The sequence below is a fragment of the Gymnogyps californianus genome, chromosome 13 (assembly GCF_018139145.2).
Source record: "Gymnogyps californianus isolate 813 chromosome 13, ASM1813914v2, whole genome shotgun sequence".
NCBI lineage: Eukaryota > Metazoa > Chordata > Aves > Accipitriformes > Cathartidae > Gymnogyps > Gymnogyps californianus.
In genome coordinates, this window is record NC_059483.1 from 4,308,583 (window position 1) to 4,328,710 (window position 20,128).

Here is a 20,128-nt window from a genome sequence, read left to right on the forward strand (position 1 = left end):
CATCATCGAAAACTTATGGTTAAATCTAGATTACTTTGCCATCTACATTTTAATCCAAGTAGTGATGGGCCACCCTGGCATTAATTGTTTTTAAAAATGCTCTTCTCCCTATTGCCGTTTTTGTGTACTGACTCACTTTAAAAAAATATCATACTGTTTCTCTAGCACTGCTGAAATCACAGTACCATGTTTGTAATTTGGGGAGTGTGTTTCAGTTCAATAGGCCTTGACAATTCTGAAGAGTATTATCGCTCAACATATTTAGGTCTTTTATGAAATTTAAAATATAATAAATTACAGCTGTTCGTAGCTGTAAACCTCCCTTTGGAGTAAAGTGGTGGGGAAAATCAACTGGCTTTCCACAATCTGACTTAATGTAAAGCACAGCCAGCATCCCTTTTGCTTGTACTTGAGGTCAGGACAATCCTTTTTAGTCTATTGCGCTACTTGACTACATAAGGAGCAATCCTGTCTAATCCAATCCAGAGTGGGTCAGTAAATGATAAATTTTGTTTAGCTTGCAAGCATACTGATTTTCACAGTTCATTTACAGAAGAATCATGCATCTCTGTGTTTGAAGATGCTCCATTTGTTGAAGTCAGTGTCTCTTAGCATTCCCAGTAAAATGTGCGAGATGAAAAATACTGTTTTAATGGCATATTATTGTGGAGATATTTTATATGGAGAAACTGGGAAATCAGACTCGTATGGTTGATGCAAAAACCGTCATTTACTTTTCCTGAATATAATCAAATGTTTTGATTTCATCCTGGCTTCTAAAAGGCTTATTGCAGTCACCTTGATGTGTGTCTGTCCTGCCTATCCATCTGTCCTGCTGGTTGAGGATAGTCTGTTTCTAAAACCGTGGAAACAGGGTCTTGCTTTGCTACCACCCAACCACTTACTGGTGCCCTCACTGAGGCAGGGACAAGCATCAGGGTGAGCATGATGCTTATTAGATGCTGAAGCAGGTAGTAACCCTTGGCGGTCCTGATCTTGTAACACAAGACAAGGACAGTAACACTCTCCTGGGTGGTGGGACTGTGTGTTCATAGAGCATACATGTGCAGGATCACGTGTAGTTTTTACATCAAACTCATGACTAAAATGTCAGCGTTTACTGTGATGACTTTTTTTTTTATTTAAGGGGTAACTTTTTTGGTGCTTGCTGCTACTACTGTAGGTCATTGTGTGTGCAAAGCTGAGGTTATGAGTGGGAGGAGAGCTCTTTTCAGCATTCTGGGTTACTTAACATCTCAGCCAAGTGTGATGTAGGTTGGAAATGACAATAAAAAGAAAAGGCTGTATATGCATGTGTGTTTTACTAGGGTGATTTATAAAGCAGAGCATAAGTTGATAGCATTTCTGCTAGGTCACTGCTTGACCACCAGTATCTCTTTCCCACTGAGGTGTGTTATGCTCTGGGAACATGCTCCTGGACAATTCAGTAATAACAGTAAAATGTTTGTTGCACTTAAAAACAAATGCTCTAAAGAAACCTAGCGCAGTGATCAAGAGCTGTTGGCGTATACACTGTCACCTATGTGCATGCATTTTGAGTCTTTCCCTTCCATTATTAAGATTAGTAGAAGACCCTTTATGTTCTTACCTTTAGTATTTCAAATCTGAGCATCCAAATGCTGTGGAAAATAGTGGTGACCATTGACTCAGTCCTTCAAAAGTGTTAAGGAAAAATACATTTATCTTTCAGGTTATTCTGTTGAGTTTTCTGTCTGCAGTTAAATATTTTTATTTAACTGGAAATTATATTGTTCATTGCAATAAGACAGACCAGAGGGTGTTTTTTAATAATTCTAAATAATTGCTGCAATCGATATATGATTTTAAAACAGCAGGATATATAAATGTAATGGTATGAGTAGTGTAGGATAATGATTATATAGGTAATTATTGCGTATTATTGAAATACTGCAGGTTTGAAGGTGGGATTTTTCTGGCATTTCCACAGTTATGGGAGAGAGCTGTGTTAAGTAAGGACCTTCCTTAACTCCTCTTGACAGTGGTTGTCTCCTTGACCGTATGTTTCTGTTTGTAAGCTTATGGTTAGCTGGTGAGGAGGATTCCTCTGGGCTGTGATGTAGTTCGAGCCCTGGAGTAGATGCTTAGCAGTGATGCCAGGAGGAAACCTCACTTCTGCAGGTGGGGCAGGATCTCGGGGCTGTAATAGGAGCATTTCTCTCTTGCTATAAAGCAATTAAATCACATTGTACAGTTTATTATTGTTGCTTACCCAGCAGAAAATAGGGCTTTCTTAAAACAGCTGCATTAAAAAGGTCAGGACTATATTAACTGTTAGCATTTATTGAGGTGGTGGAACAGGAATTTCTTCCAACAATGCTTGGCTATGAAGTCCCTCCATCCACTCTTCCCCATCCCATCTCCTCTAAAATTTGGTCGCTTTGAGTAGTCAAGGAGATGATAGTTGCAGAGAAACCAGAAGTGTGTTAGAAGGATCAGCTGGTGCTCTTCATTTCTTCTCCTGCTGCCAACCATGGCTGGTGAGAAGGGTGAATCAAGGGCATGGTCACAGAAGGGAGGCTGTTCCAGTGAAGGCTGCCCTTCATCGCAGCCTTTTGACTGCCCTGAACATCCAGAATGGTGTAAAAAGATTGCCCGTTGCCAATCCAGCATGGTGATGGGATGCCCCATTTCAAGCCGTGTGTTCAAATCTGCCTGTGTGGAATTGAGACTGGAGGGAAGGAGCAGAGCTGAGTTCAGGCTGGAATCAGCCTTTTAATTTTTATGGCGTAGGGTTTTTTGTTGTGGTTTTTAAATTTTTTTTTTTACAGTGGAGTATGCCTGAATAATTGGTAGGCTACTGTTCCCATTTTGAATTACAAGGGCACATTATTAAAATACTTGCCCTTGAAACATATGTGAACTTATTAAGCGCTAACAATTTCTCTGTCATGTTGATCTGTACTGAATTTAAGTTTCACTTCATTGGTCTATAGAGTGGAACTGTTAATGATATCAGTTGTTTCTTTTTAACCTTGGGATTTAAGAATGTATTGCCTTAGAGTTATTAACAGGCAATTGAAAACATTTGCATTGAAAACACTTGCGCTACGTCACGGGGATATATTTAAACATGGATTGATTGAAGTTACAACAAGAGAGTAGCCTTGCCACCTTTGAAAGTCGCCTGTTAAGTAAGCCCTAGTTTTGAGCATTGGTACTGGCTTCTGGACCATTCAGGTCTGCATCTGGCTTTTCAGGAAAACTCCTAATGTTTTCGTACATGAATTGGCATCCGTTATGCAGTAGTGCTGGCTCCAATTCTTTCCTTTCCATCTGTCCTAGTTTTTGCTTGTGTTGACTAAATACATTGAGTGTGTTTTTTGACTGTGCAGATAAATGTATGAAAATGAGTATCTGTAGTCTAGGTGGAAAGGATAGCTTTTGTAACTTTTCTCTCTTCTCTTTTGTATGAGGGTGCATGTAAATATGTGAATTGAATCATCTCTTAGCACAATGGCTTGTAAAGAGTAATGAGTGTAGTTTATTCAGGGTTTCTAAGTGCTTTCATGTAACTGTCCTTCCAGTGAAGCTGAAGCTACAAGATACAGGGAATTGAAGCTTTCCCTGAGACCACAGATCAAGCCAGTAGGTGAATATTAATATCAGATTATCTTTTCCCAACATGCTGTCCTATGTCTGGATCTTATGAACTGGACACTGGATATAGTGGTTTAAATCAATGGCAAATGCTGCTGAGCAATACCTCCAGGAAGTTTAGTGGAAGCTCCATTGAAGGTTGTTAGTAGTAAGTTGAGCAACTTACAGCAGAGGAAAGGGAATCAACAGCTAAGTTAAAAGACAGACTCCTAACTTGATTTTTTTTTTCATGTTCCCATTCATGAGCAGAAATAGTTGCCTTAGTAACTAATGTGTGGATTAGCTGATAGATAAAAGGTTAAATTTTATGGAATCTCTGCTAAAAGTCATGCAGAGTATTATCCATGTGCTTGATTGTGTCGTTCCTTGCATTTTCTTCTGTGGCCAACATCTTTTTAGCTTATGTGATTGGAGAATGCTAAAAGTTAAAGGTGATGAGTCAGATATTTTGGGGTCTTCAGGGAGACAATTTGCAAAGTATCCTGGTCCAGCTGTTCAGGTAGGTGCGTGTGTTGAATGGAGAGGATGACTGCCTGCTGCTCTAAGTTCGGGGTATGATTTGCTATTCCTTAAAAATGCGATCCTGAATATTAAGTTGAGTGTAATACTGGAGTGGGAGTGAGTACTAGTGAATGGAAATGGGGGAGAAATCTGTGTCGCTGTGTTTATGAATGAAGTGAATGCTTAAAAGATGATGCAAATGAGCAAATATGAAGAACTAAATACTTAGAATCTGTTTAAACATTGAGTACTGAAATATGTGGAAATGTTGGCAATGTGCAAATTGGCTGCATAAGGTTGGTAAATGTTTATTTTGTGGTCTATGTAATGCTACTTATGGCAGATTACTTCAAACACGTTAAGATCTCCTACAATGATGACTGTGAATTTTTAACCCTTTTAAAAGAACTCGCATGTAGCTCACAAACTTTGCAAAGAGCTGTTCGGGTCGTTATTTCATCTCTGCAGATGGAGAGACTTGGCGAGGTGAAGGAGGGCACTGATGATCAGTGGTGTAGTCAGAGGTGTTGTAAATTCCTGAGGTTCACTGCAACTTGTCACCCATCCTGCCTCCCAGGGGAACATGGGGGAAATGGTGTGTTAATTAGTCTCATGATTATGAGTTGGTATCTGTAGGTAGAACAGGGACCACTGCAGCACTTCATTTTAGTGCTGCCTCTCTTCTACCCTCTTTCCCAAGAGCCTCTTATCCTCTGGCCAGACACGTCTAGTCACCCAGCAGGACATCTGTGCTTCCCTGTGGATGGAGGAGGAGCTGAGGAGGGTGGCCAGGGGAGGCTCTTCGGTCTCCCCCGAGGGAAAGTTACAACATGATGCTGAGCCTCTCTGCTGAACCATCTGCTGGGATTTTTTTTTCCTTCCCCCCCCCTTTTTTTAATAAAGCCTGAGAACATTAAAACGGAGAAGCGTTTGATTCTTTAAGTGAATTGATTTCTTTGTTTTATCTGTTCTGTAACCTAATTTAAAACAGACAAACTAAAACAACTTTTAACAGGAAGAGGTTTTATGTTTATCAGCCGTATGTTATACTGAGCTTTTAATATATCAGTTTCTAGCTCTCACATTTTATCTTTAGGATTTTTCTTACCTCTTTTTCCATTAAATTCTGAAGCAAGCTGCTGAGGTCAGGAGGTTGCAGATGATGCTGCCATATTAAAAAGGGGAGGGGGAAGAGTTTACAGTAGAAATGAGTTTTATCTAAAAATTTGCAGGATTCATTAGTTGAGGCTGAGTTGTGGTGGAAAATAAGCATTGCTACATGTGTCTTGGAGTTTTTGCCACTTCTAAGTGATGCGCAAGACGTAAGTTTTTGTCTCCTTTATGTGCAGTCATTGGTTTACAGGATAAAAAGCAAAGCTAAAGCTTGCAGAAGAGAAGGAGGGTAAACAAAACTAATTTAGCAGCCAGGAAGGAAGGAAATGTGGTTAAGAATAGAGGTAATTTAAATAAATTGTTTAATCCCTTCTAGGTTTGAAAGATTTTGGGATAATGAGTAAAAACTTAGAGATGCCTAAGTGACTTAGCTCTTTCTGAGCTATAATCCTTGAGTTAAGGGAGACATACAGAGGATCAAGTCACCTATCCCCTTAATAACCCTTTAATTTAGCCTGCATCAGCTCTTTGACTTTGTTCATTGCAGGTCTGACAAATGGCTGTGCTGGCATCGCCTAAGGAGTGAATAAGTAGGTGAGGGTACAGGCTAAATCAGCATTGCTGCTGAAAAAGCATCCATGTAACTGAACCCTTGAATTTCAAAGTGATTAAGTCTTTTGGGGGAAAACCAGAACTTGAGTTCCTAAGGTTTGTAGTCCTTCATGTGAGGTCTTCAACTGTGCAGTCCCTGGCATCTGTTTGAGCATTTAAGCGTACATTTTTAGCAATGTGCACCTCCTCCGCATAAAGATTTATTGATTCTACAGAGATGTGCTAGGTACTCATTAGGTTTGTGTGCACATAATTAATGACATATGAAAAGCCTCTCTTGGTATGCTGAACTTTTTACACCAGAGAAAATACATGTTTTGTTGTTGTAGACTAAAGATCTCAACATTCATACCAAAAGAAGAAAGATGTATATATGTTTACTTGACCAAACGGCTCCATGTTAAAACTGGTAGAAGGTGGCTGGATAAATTCATGCTGAAAACCTTTTTTCTTCCCTTAGGGTTGGGTTGGGTGATGGTTTACCTAGACCTGTACTTAGACCAGTGCTGAAGCCTGCAGAAGCTGTGGAGCCCAGTGCTGCTGTACGCAGCCCTGATGAGCTCTGTTGCCATCATTGCCCAGCTGCAATGGAAGTATGCTTAAGTGTCTTTCTTCTTGACGAGATAAAGGGCAGCAGCTGCTCATGTGTAACTTCTCCCATTCTTGGGCGTGTACTTGTTTGTCTGCTCTTGACTAAGCAAGAGTTAGCTTTTATCCCAGAAGCAGCTAAATTAATGTAAACCAGAGTTATTTTCCTCTTCTCCCCCTGCTTTTGAGGGTCTGCCTTCTCACATAGCACTGTTCCTCTTGTTGCTTGTCTCGCATCTTTCCTGTTCTAAAACTCCTGTTGAAATTATAGTGGAAAAAGCAATGAAGCCTTACAGAGAACTGGCAAACAATTTGTGGAATCAAATACAATTACTGAAGTAGTTGCATATATACGGTAGTTTTCCTTTTATATGTTTAGCTTAATCTGTTTATAGATCTTGCAGTTTATCAATTTCTCACTATAATTGTTGTAACTATTGGATTTTGAATCTTGTGTTGACTATCTTTGCTATTGTATTGCTAAAGAAAATAAAAATCTGTGTGGCTCTGGTAAAGAGCTGTGTTTCTAATGCTTTAAAAGCTGTAGTTTAGTCTACTTGAGCATCCTTTTTCCTTGATAAGCTTAAAATGCAAACAGAAGAGGTGTTATGTCTAACAGTGCTGTTCTTCTGTGTCTGTTACAGGAAGAACAAGTAGGGCTTCCTCCTCTCTTCTCCTTTGGAGAATAACAAAAGATTGTGGTTTTCTTGGCACTTTGTTTTGCAGTAAGTTCTTCCCTGCCATGTAACTGTGGTTCGCACACCAAAATCCAGATACTAGAAAGTTCCAGTATTTCATCAGGTGCACTTGTAGACCAGAAAGCCCTTCCACAGATCTGTCCTTCTACGTAACAGCTGAAATAAGTGAATCTTTGTGAAGAAACACACCATCTTCTTCAAAAGCGGAGCCCCCAGGAGCCCCTGGTTGGAGAGGTGAGTGGTCCCAGCCTCTCCAAGAACCAGCCCCTGTGCATCTGCTGTGGTGAGTGCTGTGCCCTGACCTGGTGTTTGACACTGTTGTGCTTCCTCTGGAAATGGTGATGGTGGCATTTGGTGCCTCTCCATAAGACACTGGGATCCAGAAAAGGATCACGGACTTTTCTTGGCTTTTTCCATGTTTTCTTCAACAACTTCCAAGAGGAGTGTAGTGTCTCTTTCATGTTCATTATTCATTCAAGTCTCAGCTTTGATGCAACTTAATCAAGACTGTTGTAAGACTTGAAGGTTTTGACCTTGTCCCTATCCTGTCCCAAGAATATTCTTGACTAGATCCATTGTGGGTTGATTGGTTTATTTTCAGATGAAAAATTCTAACCACTTATCGTGAGTCTGTTTTCTGACTAGAATAACTGCAGTATTTATACTCATTTCTACAAGTATTTCCACATGACTGCAAAGCAGCTTCTTCGTAGTCAGGCTCCACTTGGAAACTGTGAAACAATCTCTTGCTCATACTGCCAAAGCTCAGAAGCTGGGCTTACTATGCAGATGTCCCATGTCATGGAAGGGAAACATCAAGGGAAACAAGTATGGCACTTACCTCCTCTACTAAACTGTACCTAGCTTTTAGTGGGTGGGTGGTTTTTTGTGGGGGCTTGGTTTTTTCTGGCTTCTTTCATTGGTAAGAAGGCAAAATGACAGGATTCAAGAGGCATCTGTCCCAAGTGTAGTTTAACTTGAAGACTGTTTTGATATCACTTGCTGAATGTACTCCAGAGTTAAGAAAGTTGCATAAGCTCCTTATCTGAAGCTAAGCAGCTTAAGGAAGTTGCAAAGCTCCACCACCTCGTGGTTCCTGCTGTTGAGCTATTTTAACATACAATCTTCCCCCCACATCTGAACATCCTAATGTTACAGATTTTGATAACTTGCATAGTTAACTGCTCGTGCCTGTATCTTATCCTGAAAGAACAAAAAGCTCCCAGACCTTTCACATAGTTGTGATTTTTAAAAAAAAAAAAAAACAAACAGTAAAATGTGTGAAACTGATAGAAAAAAGTAGTAAGGTTTGGTGAGATTAAACCTGAAGTTTACTCCAGTCTGCTTTCATTCTGAGATGGACTCTTAATGCAGAGTAGGCATGAGTTCTGGTCTGGGTCGTTTGATCCCCTTAACTCCTCATCAGGTATCTGCTGCCTTTCTGGGAACCTTGGATACTGTCGTGGTAGAAGTTTCCAGCAGCTCCCTGAAGCTTTTTACACTATAGTGTGAAAAGAATTACATGTAAGCCTCAAACATATAAATCACTAATAATGTAGATGTACTTTCCCTTTTGTGTCCAAGGATGCTCTCTTTCCAGCAGATAACAATCTACAGTGACATTTTTTTGAGAGAACCAGGCTTGGAATTTGTAGTTGATGCATACAACATCATCCGGAAGGGGAAAATCACATTTTTTTCTCTGCAGGTATCTTAGCAAAATAAGCACAAGAAAATAATCTCCTTTATCCTTATGACCCTTTACAATACTGTAACAAAGGGAATCTTCTCCCAGCCCTTGGTTCCCTGCAGCAGGGAGGGCAGAACCAGCATTTCCACCATGTTTTCAGAAAAATTTGAAGTGCATCAGCCTGGGGAATAAGCACTGCAGACAGTTAAGTGTCTGCAATTCTAATTTAAATTTCCTCAAATTCTGAATTTATATGGATCCACATTTTCCTTTCTGAAAGACTCAGTGACTTGTCCAATAAGCCTAATTAAGGTGGTAATAAACATATCATTCTTGGATTAATTTATCCCTATACTTCCTGGGAAGCAGTATTACATAGTGATTTGAACTAGCTAAATAGCACACGTGAAAAGAAGTTGTTTGAGATACAAACAGGTATTGCAGCAGAGAGCTGGGGGTTTTTTTTATTTGCACAAAAGAAATGTTAATGTTGCAGTGATGCAACACACATTTACACATGTTAAAGTTAACCCATAATGGACTTATGGAAATATGCTGTGTTACTTTTATGAACTAGGGGGTAGAAAAGCGCTAGTGTATATTTTTCTTCTCTTTTTGTCCCTAACCAGGTCAGGTTTTGCTTTGGCAACAGAAATAACAATGAATTTTTTTCCCAGTCATCTTAAACCCACCTTTTGCCATCACTTACTATCGAAGTCTCAGAGTTATGCAAAGTCACACTCAATATTTGGGTGGATGTTCCGAGCAAACAGCCAACCCCAGTTACCTGGAGGAGGGTGCAACAAGCCTGATGGGGTGTGTGTCTCTACAGCTGCTGCTCTCTGGAGCTGGTTCCTCCCTCTGGCACTGGCAGCTACAAGCCGTGTCCTGCAGCGGTGGCTCCAGCCTCTGTTTACTTTACAAATGCAGGCAACTATAATTCTGGGCACACTTGTTATTTGTGTTATTTATCTGGTTCCTTTGCGAATCCTCCTGAGTCCTGAGTGATGTGTTATTCTGATAAATTCTGCAAGTTTTCTCTGCATTGTGTGGAGGACTTCTAAAAAATATGACTCTTCTTTGTTTCACTGGGATATATTTTACATACCTTAGACTTCTCTAACTAAAAGACGTTGGTACTTCTAGAAACAAAATCCCAGCAAGGGTTTATCAATTGACAAAGTTCTATTATGGTATTCTTCCTCTCCACTATGTCAAATATATGTAGATCCAATTAATATTATAGGAAAGTGAAAGAGGTCTTGAAAGCCCCCTTTAACATTAGGCTTTGAAAAATCCTGCTTCCTGGATTCGTTGTGTGTGGTCAGGTGAATTTGATGGTCTTGTTAGTCAAAAAAGGCTCCAAAAGCCTTTGTAGAATTAAAATTACTTTTTATGACTTAAAAATGTATGCATTGTAGGCACAGCTTCAAGTACTCTTGTACAAGGTTTTATGTAGATGAGTTTATGCTTTGTGTTCTTGCTTTAATGATACCACTTAAAGCCAGGCACAATATGTTCTTTAAGGCTCTGTTTCAGTAGAAGTTCCAATTGTCACCTTCCCTCTCCTGTACAATGAAGGATGCAGAGGTGTGTCCCAAATATTTTAGTAATTGCAGCATCTTTCATGCCATGTCATAGATCTGACTATTCAAATTTCATATTCAACTTAGAATAGCTCCTCCCTGTGAGGAAGAGTAAGAACCCGTCTAATATGTGTGGAGAGACACACATGTACCCATTCTTCATAGAGGATCTTTCCTCTTGATGAGGGTAACTCCAGAAAAACGTAATGCAGAAGGTCTCGATTTCTGTAGGAACATTTGGAAAGTGCGAAGGGATGCTCCTCTAGGTCTTAGAGGATTAGGAAAAAGTATTAGGTAGGAGTGTCCAGGAGCCTTTGCTCCTTTGGCTGTAGCACAGGAAAATACAAATCCAGTGACAGATTGAAGTTATGTAGCATGCCTCTAGTGTAGCCGTTCATAAAGGATTTCTGTTGTCTTCTGGCTTCTTCCTTCCTTTCCTGGCTCAAAACACAGGTATGTTGTTAAGCTATATGAACAGTTCCCACTCAGTGCTTTAAATAAAAGGTGGCGGTGAATCTTGCTAAAGGGAGTAAAGCAGCTTGGCTGCTTGTAGCCCACTGCAGAAGGGCTGAGCTTTCTGGTTCAGTGGGTTTATTCATTCCTAAAGAATTATGAATTTAGTTTGAGGTCATTTCTGGAGAAGCGCTTTCTCTTGGTCTGCAGTATGTGATTAATAGTGAGAGCAATGCCAAGTATATCAAGACATGAAGTGAACCTTGGAGTTCCAAAAGAAAAACAGCTTCTTCTGGCATCTGGGGCTTGTTGCTACTTTCCTGTTAGACACAGTGGAAAAGAGTTTTTCTTCTCTGAAGAAAAGATAAAGTGATGTTTGGGAAGTAGAGCTTTTTGGTTAGCAAAGCTGCAAGTGTAGGTTTTCTGAAGTTGTATTTCAAACTTGCTTTGGCGCCATGAATGTTTTCAGAACAATATTATTATTATTAGGATGAAATAAAACTCCTGAACCTCAAAAATTAAATTTGGGTTTCTTTCTGCACCCCCTCTCCCTGGTGCAAACTCCATGTGCTCTCTTTGTATGACTCTCTGCAGGTTTGTTTTCCTGCCAGGGCATTTTATATCAAGGTATTCTTAATACTTTACAAACCAATTAACCTCCCTCCCCATCTTCCTTTCCTTCCACGGTTTTCAAACCTCTGTCAGACAGTTTTCCTAATTTAAATTTAGTTCCTAAGTCACGAAATTGATTTTTCAGTACTTCAGATACTCTTAGGTTCATCGCCACTGTTATCTCAGTGTAGCTCTCTGCTCCTTCCAGTTTTGTGTTGGTTTTTTTTTTTTAAACCAAAGCTGTCAAACTTATCCAGCAAAGCCAATGTAGTCTTTATCGCATCTAACCTTGTACTGATATTTAACAAGATCTTGCTAAATAATTTAAACGCTGCTTTTTGTCAAGTCCTTTTTTCTTCTCTTTTTTTCCTGAAAGTGAGGCCTCATTACGTGGGAAGGATAAGAGGTGTTTCACGGTTGTTTGGCTAACAAGTATAGTATTTTCTTTATTGCTTTTTGGGGCCATGGATCAACTGTGGTTGCATGCATTAATCTTGGAATAGACACTAACATTTCTCTTCTAGTATCAATGGAAGAAGACTCAGTTGAAATTTAACCTCTACTATTCTGCTTTTTTCAAATTATGGTCTTATGCTGAAACTCAGTTTCCTGCCTAGAGACATGAGTAACGAGGGTACCCAAATAATAATTATAATCTCTAAATTATGCAAAACTGAGATTACCTGCTGTCATTTCATTGTTCATCGTGTCTCCTCCTTCTTTCCCTTTACTTTCTGTCATAGAGGTCTGGGTACTGTCCTCTTCCAGTGGTGAGTTAGCAAAGCAAGCGTGTATCTAAGCTAATGCTGGAATTAATTTTGCAGTAATGAAGGGGAGCAGGGGTGTGTGGGGCAAAACGGAGAGAAAGTGAGGAGTGGGAAGAGGTGGGGAAGTGTTCTATTAAAATAAAAATAATAATTTAAAAAAATACCATATTCTGTGGTCTTAATAACCATAAAATGGTTTGATTCTGTTGAACAGTACACTGTCAAGTGCAAGCTAATCAGCCATACTAATCAACTGAACATCTGTAATGGCTTTATTGTATTCTCCAGTGGGTATTATCCTGCCTGCTAGTTCAGTTTAACTGTTTTTTCTGTTTCACTTTGGGGTTAATATCTCTGCTACTAGTTTGAAATTTGGCTGAAATGCAGTATTCAAGTTTTCAGGCAATATCTCATAGTTTCTTTTTTAAAAAAACTTTGCATAAAAATATTTGAGCATTTTATTTCTATTCATAAGAGAGCAAAGTCTCTTGGGCTGAATAACTTTTAAAGTGAAACTTCATAGACATCAATGCAGATTAAGCTGCCTTGGTCTCAAGTAAGAAGTAGAAGGGGGAAAAAAAAAAGTACTGAAATGGGTTCAGCTATAAGCATTCAGCTGTGACTTTGAGCTTTTCTTTCCTTTCACATCAATGCTCTATGCTGCAGGGGATTATTTTCTTGCATGTGACTTGGAGTGAGATAATCACAGACAGGATAGATTAAGGGTACCTGTGGCCATATCTCCTGAAGCTCAGTTCCTTGCTAAAATTGGTGAATTCTTCTATCTAGTTCCTCCATTCCCAGGCTATAGATATTTCAAAATAAGAAAAGGCTGGTAAGGCTGTATATAAAATGTAAATTTCACATTTTTTACCCCCCCCCCCCCCCTTTTTTTACCTATATGCTTGAAGCGTTTATGCCATTTTGCCCTCTTGGTATCTTACTTCTTGGGAATTAATTTTTCTTTTACAATTACACTGAGACAATACATCTTGTTACCCATTGCGTGTCGGCTGTCAGGCTGTAAACAAGTGTTGTGGCTGGAGCATGTGGGGAGATGGGGCTGGTCCCTCAGCTTGCAGGGTGAGGTCTCAGCTTGGGACTGCAGTGGTGCATTCCCCCAGTGCTGCATTTGTCCGTTATCTTCAACCATGTAAGACGGTTTGATGCGAGTTATTCCCTGTGAGTAGTTGCCTTGATGTAGAGCACTATGCATGGCCCAGCGTTACGCTTAGCCTCTCCATCACTGGAGGCAGTTCGAAGGATGCATTGAGCCTCGGAACAGAAGACTGCAGAGGAGCCTATTGCTGTTGGCTTCCCCACCCAAACCGTTCCGTATCTCAACATTGAGTTGCGTTTTCAATAAAATCTCTCCAGTGCGTGCATATTGGTTTTTAAAGACTGTTGTTCTCGAAGATGCGTGCTGACCTTAAAAACAAGGATTTACTGCTAGTTCAGTGATATATGTGACACCTCACCCTTGCCTACTGTGGCAAAAACTGTCGATGTCTAATAGCTAAAGAAGAAAGAACAAAGGATCCCCTGTGTTCGCCTGCAGGCTTCTTCCTCTGTTTATCTGGCCGTGGGGCAGAAAACAAGCCTGTGGGGTCTGTCTCAGGTCAGCTTGCCTGTGGGTCATCTCTTCCTCTTGGCTTGCTTCTGCTCAGAGGGAGAAAAAAGAAACCTGTGTGTGAGGCTTATGGAAAGAAGAGAAACTTTCCATCACTGCTCATGTGGAGCAATGTGTCTCACCAACAAGTTTGCATGAATTTTATGTCAGTTTTAGTCTGGGGAGTTTCTCATTGATATTGGTCAAGAAGAAACAAATGTATAGCATAATATATTTAATAATAATAATAAACATAATAAAAGTTTAATGGGATGGAAATGTTGAGTTTCTGTATGGTCCCCTGTAGTGAGAGAGACCAGAAAGGCTAGGGTGTACATTTTGATGAGTATTTTTGGGACTAAGAGCAGGGATATTTCTTATAGGGAGCTTTGTAAATCAGAGTAACTTCTTTCTCAGGAAAAGTTAGTTAAACACAGGGGCCTGTTTGTGTAAATTTTGGTGCAGCCTGCTGTTGAGAGTATTTCTGTGCTGAGTTTTGTATGCTTTTGAGTTGCAGCACCATGACAGAGTAATATATTGTCAACACTTTTTAAGTGGATTGACTATGTTGCTGTTTTGTCTGGTGGCATTTAATGGTCTGTCTATGGTTGGGTTTTTTGGTTGGTTGCTTCATTTTTTTTAATCTTTCTGTGTTGGGAGGGAGTTTAGGAAATGCTTGGGGTTTGTGTTGGGTTTTTTGTTTTGTTTTTGCAAGTGCTTGGAGACAGTCTGTTATTACTCTGTGGCACTTTTTTGCTCCCTAGATGCCTCAGTTCAGGTAAATGGAACTGCCTGAATTTCAGTTGCCGGGATTTGAAGCCCATTTCAAGGGCAGGATGAGTCTTGCTTGTCCGATACCCTGATTTTATGTAGATACTGCACTTCTGTATAGGAGAAATATGAGGGAGAATAGTACATTCTGTTTAAAAAAATATTTGAGCTAGATGGTATTACTGTGGGCAGTAGGATTATTGGAAATTCAGCAGTCTTTAAATTTTTGATGAAGAGGGAACTACTGACAAATTGCTGTAGGTAACCCTCAGAGCTAGATCAGCATTTGTGGGGCTCCCCAGCCAGGTGAGGCGGTGCCCTGCGAGAGGTGGATGTTAATGCCGGCTGGGACAAGGCGAGATATATAGATCAACTTTTGTTCTGGCCAAGGAATAACAAAGTGAAATTATGTATGCAATGGAAAGTGATGGGTTATATTTGGGCAACCATGCAGGATAGAAGAAGCTTTTGAAGTTATGATTTGTAGGAAATGGAACCAAAGGTGTTTTGAAAGAAATACTGTAGTATTTGTACATCACCAGAGGCCACTCTCCATATGTTAATAGAAAGGGTCTTTACGTGGGAATGAGGAATGGCTAACAAAAGTAACCTTAATTGCCAAAGGTCAGTCTTATTTTCAGAGACTAAGTGTTGGCTCATCAGCAACACTTCTTGCCATCCCAAGGCTTGCCGTGCTAATGGTCAGCAAGTACTCTGGCAGCCCTGGAGAGCTGGTAATGGAAATGCACTCATCGTAGTCATCCAAGTTATGGAAATAGAAATCAGGTAGTCAGGTCCCCCCCTTCCCGCCCACTGCAGCCACACAGGCATAGTTCGTCCAACTTCGTATTTGATTTTTCCAATAGCTTTGATTTATTTATCATAATTCTGGAGCCTTAGATTATTTTGAAGTGATTTGTGACATCTTGTCATCTGGGTTCAAAGAATTTCTGACCTCTGGAAGTACCTATCTTGGAGCGCCTCATTGAAGGTGATGACCCATATGTGTTATCAGAAGGGTGTCTGAAATTGGTAAGTTACAGGGGGAAAGCCTCAGGCATACAAATTATAGGAATAAGGGCCTGAAAATAACAGAGGAAATACTTTATTTGTGACAGGTCACTCTTCTGGAAAAAAAAATAAAGCTTTATGAAGTTGATTATTAGTTTGAAATATTGTTATTCCAAGAAAGGAAGAATTAATGGACAGAGCACAGGTCGTGTTATCAAGGGTGCATTGCATTTTTAACATTACGGTGCGTTAATCATAGGGTTTTGAAATGCAAGAGGCTGTTGCACTGACATTGTGTAGCATGGGTTGGGAAGGCATTTAATAATCTACTGAAGTATAGAGGAATGATCTGTATAGCAGTAATAAATGGAGGTATTTAAAGTAGCAGCAGAAGTTAGCTTTTGGCGATGACTGGTGAATATGAATATATATATATTTTTAAATTTTAATAACACTTGCAGGGAATTTCAAACTTTTCTTTGTGCTAAGTAGACAAGATTCCTGATTACTATAGGTAAAGAATTTTTACCAAGAAGTTGCAGCCTGGAAATTTTGGTACACTGTAAAAGCGCCCTTTCCTCCTGTATGATTTGGAAATACAATTTTGGCACTGAAGATAAGATTTTAGTTGGAAACTGGAAGTGAGCTTGATGGTAACTAGGGCACACAAAGTCTGTATGCAGATGAACACTGTAGCAAACCTAGAAGTCTGCTCCTCGGGGCTCAAGAGCCATCCATCGGCAGCAAGGACGGAGTCCGCACTTGCATCCATATGGGGAGCATGCGCTTGCCATTTGAAATGAAATGTCTTGGCTGATGCCTGTGCTGTTAATATTGTCATAGCAGGTGTTTTGTCTAATAGGTGTCTTAATTCTGTTTCTTCTGTGAGTAGAAGTGTTGTTTGTTTTTTAATACTAGCAGCTTCTGTAACTAAAACTCTTCAAAATATTATGGAAAGAAGACATCAAATACCTTTTTTTTGTTTGTTTGTTTCTGATAAATTGGTTAATCACAAGCTGTGACTGGCTGGACAGAAGAAGCAAATAGTATCAAGATAAGTTTTAAGGTCTCAAGAGTGAATTTTTATGCAAATCTGCTTCGTCTCATTAACTTTCATATTTACCAATGTGTGGATGTTTCATGAAGTAATGTAGAAAAACGCAATATAATTCTGTTTTAATTTAATATCTGCATTTTGAATTTGAAAAATTAACCTACCCAATCAGTGTAACACCTTCACTGTACCAACACCAAAAATAGGCATAATATAGTTTTTAATGACAGTAAACATATCATCAAACTTCATTCACTGTATTCGGAATAGGTCTTCCATGTATGTTGGGTCTGGAGTTGCTATTGCTTAAAAGACTTACTAATTTTAAATTGTATCCCGTAATTGATTAAATAGAAAGACTTAAAAGAGATTCTGATAAACATTCCCCTGTAAACTTAGGGGAAAAATGCAAAGCTGGTTCTCTTGTGAAGTGTTCCCGTGGGTATCCCAAGATTGACTGAGGTGGGCTGCCTCCGCAGGTGGTGCAAAGTAAAGACCTCTGGCTAGATTTAAAGAGGCTCTCAAATTGTTGATACAGAGTTGTGGAAGGTGGTGGTCTTAAAATAAAGTAGGATTCCCAAGGACTTTAAGATAAATGTCATTCCTTAATTATTTTCTTTTTGCAACTTCACTGCTTTTGTTGACATGGAATAACTCCCTGTGGTAAAAGGCTCAGCTGAATTAAAGCTTTCTTTAGTGGTTATAGCTGTTAAATGGAAGAACTGCAGATACCAAGTTCAGTAAACCCTGTTGGTATATTCAGAGAGGGTTGTAACGTCGTGCCAAATAAGAGGTATAAAGCAGAGATGCTCTGTGACACAGTTTGTAGAAAGACTAGTGTACAGGGAGAGTGGACATTCAATTACTACAAATGTTCTTTGTTCCGGTGGGAAAAGGAGGGACTAAAATAAGTATAGGACTAGGGAAGATGGTCTGTAAACCAGAACCACCTGTGCAGTCCGTGTACCAGAGAGATTTAGATCAAGTGCAAAGGATGGATGGGCAGGTGAAGCAGGGGACCGTGGCTGAAAGAGTCAATAAATGCAGTGAGAGAAGAGAAATTTTAATAAAACTCCCCACAGAACAGTTGCTGGTTCTTCTGTTTTAAGCTTTTCTAAATTAATTTTATTTAAAATGACGCTTTTAACTAAGTCTCTGCTAATGACACACTGGAGATGACTTCAGTCCTACTTAGTGCTTGGTAATGGTGAAGTTTCTCTAAAACTTTCTTCCTCCTTTTTGCGCATACGGTCCAACTTCGTCAGGATGATTTGTCTATTGTTGATATCCCTGTAGGGATAGGAAGGCTGAGGAAGTGCCACAGGCAGCCTCACAACTGCTACCTGCAAAGGCTGCTTCCTAATGAGTGGTGCTGCCATGCAGCTGTGGAACAAAGATCTAATGAGACCCCAAAGGAGTCAGAGCAACCACGAGTTTCCTTGGAGCACCATTTTAAACTTTTCTTTGGAACAAGCCATGCTATTGCTTAGCGGGTTTTTTAACTCTATTCTTTGTCATGCTTCTTTAGCTCTTAACTGGTCAATTCTTATTTATTTACGGTCTTTCAGGTGTATTAGATGCATTTGCATTTCTTTCAGAAGTATGCTGCCAGTACTGGCTCTGTAACATTCAATATTTCCTCTGCGTTTTGTTTTTTCGAAGCATTTCCAATCTCTAGCATTGAATTACTCTGATACCTTGATCTCTCAATTTGCCTGTTGGATGATATCAGAGCTGAATTAACTATTTCCTTCAAGTGACAGAAATCCATTCTGAGTTCTCATCTTGAGTTGACACCATGTCTGCATCAATGGAACAAATAACAGATATAAAAAAAATCTAAAAAAAACCAATTTATGGTTAACTCTGGCATTGGATAGGTCTGCCCTTGACTTGATATTTCTGTATACCTTTAGCACTTTTGAGTTGGATTAATCTTAACAGAGACAGGTCCCAGTGAACTGGGCTATCTTGGTATCAAAGCAAAGTCTAGAGATTGCTAGTATTGGAGAAAGACCAGCTTGATAAATTATGTGCAGACATAGTACTTTTACAGTGGTTTTGTTGTATTTCTTTTGTATTTTCAAAAGCCTATGATTGTAGCACTTATTTATTTATTTTTTCCACTGAGTGTGGAAAAGTAAATGTGTAGTTACCATATGAAGCTAGAATATTTTCATCGTGGCACTGCTTCCCATCGGTCTTAGAGTGTGGAAAATAAGAGACAGAGGCTTGATTCAGTGATGTGGAAGATACAGTCTACCATGTAGATATTCTTCATTGAAACAAAGTATATTGGGTAATTTTTCACAGCTAGTAATTTCATTTTGAGGGAAATGAGAAATGAATATTCCCCCCCCCCCCCCCCCCCCCCCCCCCCCCCCCCCAAAAAAAAAACCTCACAAAACCAATAGAAATGGGCTACCTGAAGTTGCTGAGGGGTATTCCACACTAATCAGTGCATCTCGTTTTTATGATGCCCTGTGGAGATGACTTTGTCATTAACTAGAGTGTTTAATCTCATAATTTATCAAGATGAGATTCTAATAATTGTTTCCCTTTGCAAAGATATGCTGACCTCTAGTGTCAGTACATCAGTTTATTTTCTGTTTTGTGGTTTGTGATCAATACAGAAAAATAAGTTCTAGGTCGGTGTAGCTCTCCTGAGTTCCAGGAATTTCTGATTAATTTAGACTCAGTGATGCTACAAATTCCTCCAGCTCATACTTAAAGTTTAACTTGAACTTGTCAGCCAGATCTGACAAGTTCCATTTCTATATATAGAAATAAAAATTCCACCTTTGGGGAACTACTGCTTTTTACATTTGACTCTGGGTAGTAAAAATTAAGGTCACTGAATAAAATTACTGACTCTTGAACCTTTCACAAACTTTCTATTTCTTTCAGACTTTCTTGTCCATCACTTGCTATATTATATGATCTGAAAGTGCATAGGTTTTGGAAAGCTAATATTGAAGGAAGAAGAATCAACTTGAATTTTTTCATACGTGTGTACTTTCATCCTACGTAATTTGTTTGGCTGGTGGGTTTTTTTTCCTTGCTGTCATGTGGTTGTCTTCAACAGACTTCTCAGAGGAACTCATGAGAACTTACTTATCTCTGAAAGTCAAAGAAATGTATAATAAAGAAATTACATATGTTGTTTTTTCCTGGTGTGTCTGCACCACTTCACAGGCTTGCTTTCTTACTGTTTTGAAATATCTTCGGCTTCTCCTGAAACCAGAGCACTATCTAATACTAGGAAGCATTCTAATTTAAAAAAATATATTTATATTTCCTTTTACATATTCTGTGGGTATTACTCTCTTTGTTTCTTGACCATCTTTTCCAAGCACAGGTTGAAAGTGCTGAATTTCTGTGGAGGTAACTTAAATCCATTTATTTCCAAAAGCATGAAAATGAT

The 20,128-nt window shown here is 39.4% G+C and overlaps 1 protein-coding gene across 1 annotated transcript in view; it reads left to right on the forward strand.

Moving 5' to 3' along the window:
- Positions 1 to 7,223: 7,223 nt before the first annotated feature.
- Positions 7,224 to 20,128, forward strand: part of CNTN3 (contactin 3) — a 99,065-nt gene continuing 86,160 nt past the window's right edge. The window contains exon 1 of the mRNA XM_050904572.1: positions 7,224 to 7,385. The gene's annotated coding sequence lies outside the window, so the exon portion shown is untranslated. The remainder of the gene's footprint in view (positions 7,386 to 20,128) is intronic.